Here is a 2500-nt window from a genome sequence, read left to right as displayed (position 1 = left end):
AGCTTTGCTGTGCAACACAACCAAACCGACAGGCTAAAGGGGTTTGGAGAGAGGGCTAGCTACAGTGTATGCGGACCACCATGCTGTGTATAGGCCTACACAGACCTCTGCAATATCTCTGATTACACACAAGCACAAGGCAACCACAAATACAAGCTGTCGCACGTTCATGCGATCACACACGCACACACACACGCACACACACACACACACGAATCCCTCAAAATATGTGTTAGACGCTCCACGCACCCATATGCATTTGGGCCCATTGTGGTGGTACTGCATGGCCAATGAGCGTAGACCCTGCAGCTCCATATTCATGGCACACAGGGCACCAGAGGGGCCAGCATGCATCTCTCCCAGCGCCCTAAGCGGCCAGCCATGGAGAGGCATACAGAGGAGCGCTGAGCCAGCCAGATCTTTAATGGGCAGATCATCGCTCCCTAGTGCAGAAGGCATGCTTAGAATACACACACACGCACGCACGCACGCACGCACGCACGCACGCACGCACGCACGCACGCACGCACGCACGCACAGACACACACGCACGCACACACGCAAACACACACACACACACGCACGCACGCACGCACGCACGCACGCACGCACGCACGCACGCACGCACGCACGCACGCACACACACACACAGACACAGACACAGACACAGACACAGACACAGACACAGACACAGACACACACACACAGACACAGACACAGACACAGACACAGACACAGACACAGACACACAGACACAGACACACACACACACACACACACACACACACACACACACACACACACACACACACACACACACACACACACACACACACACACACACACACACACACACACACACACACACACAGCAACATCACAGCTGGGGAGAGAGTTATAGTGCTGCAGTAGCAGAGGATTATTTAGAGCATCAGACTTTATTAAAAGCAACATGGAACATCATAGTGCAGCATCAGCCCCTAACAAGCACACCAACAAGACAGAAAGAGGAATAAGCTGATGATGAACAGAGGAAGAGGAAGAAAGAAGATAAGGACAAAGAAAAATAGTCACATAGGCATGGAAACAGAGAGGCTGGGGGGAGGCGACAGGGAAGAAAAGAGATAGGGAACAAACCCAAGAGATAACAAGAAACAAAAAGAACTAGAATGGGCACTCGGTAGAGCGCAAACCTTCGCCTACGCCACTTATTTTTTTCTGGCCATCTTCAGAGTGTGGGGCATAATATTCTCCAAATTTTGGTGTTAGTTTCATTTAAATCGGACCGGAATATCGTAAAATTACATTTTTGGCTCAGTCTTGACCTCTTATTCAATTCAGCATGCACACGTTGTTCTGGCATATAGTGCTTGGCATAGATTTTTTTTGACCTTTTTGTGACCTTGACCTTGACCATTGACCCAATCACTCCCAAAAAGTAATCGATTGTTCCTTGGGTCATGACCAATCATCCCAGTAAATTTCATAAAAATCGGCTCAATTTACGTTTTTGACCTTTTCGTGACCTTGACCTTGACCTTTGACCCAATCACTCCCAAAAAGTAATCGATTGTTCCTTGGGTCATGACCAATCATCCCACTAAATTTCATAAAAATCGGCTCAATTTACGTTTTTGACCTTTTCGTGACCTTGACCTTGACCTTTGACCCAATCACTCCCAAAAAGTGATCGATTGTTCCTTGGGTCATGACCAATCATCCCACTAAATTTCATAAAAATCGGCTCAATTTACGTTTTTGACCTTTTCGTGACCTTGACCTTGACCTTTGACCCAATCACTCCCAAAAACTAATCGATTGTCCCTTGGGTCATGACCAATCATCCCACTAAATTTCATAAAAATCGGCTCAGTTCTGTCTGAGTTATACGAAGTACAAACAAACATTTGGACCTTGACCTTTGACCTTTGACCCAATCACTCCCAAAATCGATTGTTCCTTGGGTCATGACCAATCATCCCACAAAATTTCATAAAAATCGGCTCAGTTTTGACTGAGTTATACGAAGTACAAACAAACAGACATATTCACAAATAAATAAATACACGGCGGGCAAAACATAACCTTCTGGCGAAGGTAATAACAGGAATCAGTAGAAAAACAGTAGGGTCCAACGTACCTTCTGTGCTCGGGCCCTAACAAGAGAGGAAATAGAGACACAGGTCAGTGACGTTTCAGCAGCAGCACATGTCAAGGCGGCGCAATGAGAACCAGAGGCATTATTATATTGGTTTTTGGTTTGTTTGTTTGTTTTAAGTGGACTATTTAAGGAGCATATTGATTGCAGCATATCAAACTCCAATTACAAATATAATTATGGGCCTTAAATGCCATTACTCCACTTGACGGCTGAGCCCAAAAAAAACGTCTTTCACCCACATAAGGGAAAATGATGTTGAATGAGGGAGATGTGATGAGAGGCGTGATCTTCCAAGCAACGGAAGATTCTATCCAGATAGCATGGTGCAACTCCCTCCTG

General features: G+C 46.0%; 1 long non-coding RNA gene across 1 annotated transcript in view; it reads right to left on the bottom strand.

Moving 5' to 3' along the window:
- LOC134464461 (uncharacterized) overlaps positions 1-2492 on the bottom strand; it is a 20768-nt gene extending 18276 nt beyond the window's left edge. Inside the window, exons 1-2 of the long non-coding RNA XR_010037905.1 lie at positions 2401-2492; positions 2141-2156 (exon numbers count right to left, since the gene is read on the bottom strand). This is a non-coding gene — a long non-coding RNA (uncharacterized LOC134464461). The remainder of the gene's footprint in view (positions 1-2140; positions 2157-2400) is intronic.
- Positions 2493-2500: the final 8 nt, after the last annotated feature.

This window comes from Engraulis encrasicolus, chromosome 15 (assembly GCF_034702125.1).
Source record: "Engraulis encrasicolus isolate BLACKSEA-1 chromosome 15, IST_EnEncr_1.0, whole genome shotgun sequence".
Taxonomy (NCBI): Eukaryota; Metazoa; Chordata; class Actinopteri; order Clupeiformes; family Engraulidae; genus Engraulis; species Engraulis encrasicolus.
This window is presented reverse-complemented; position numbering and strand designations above follow the sequence as displayed.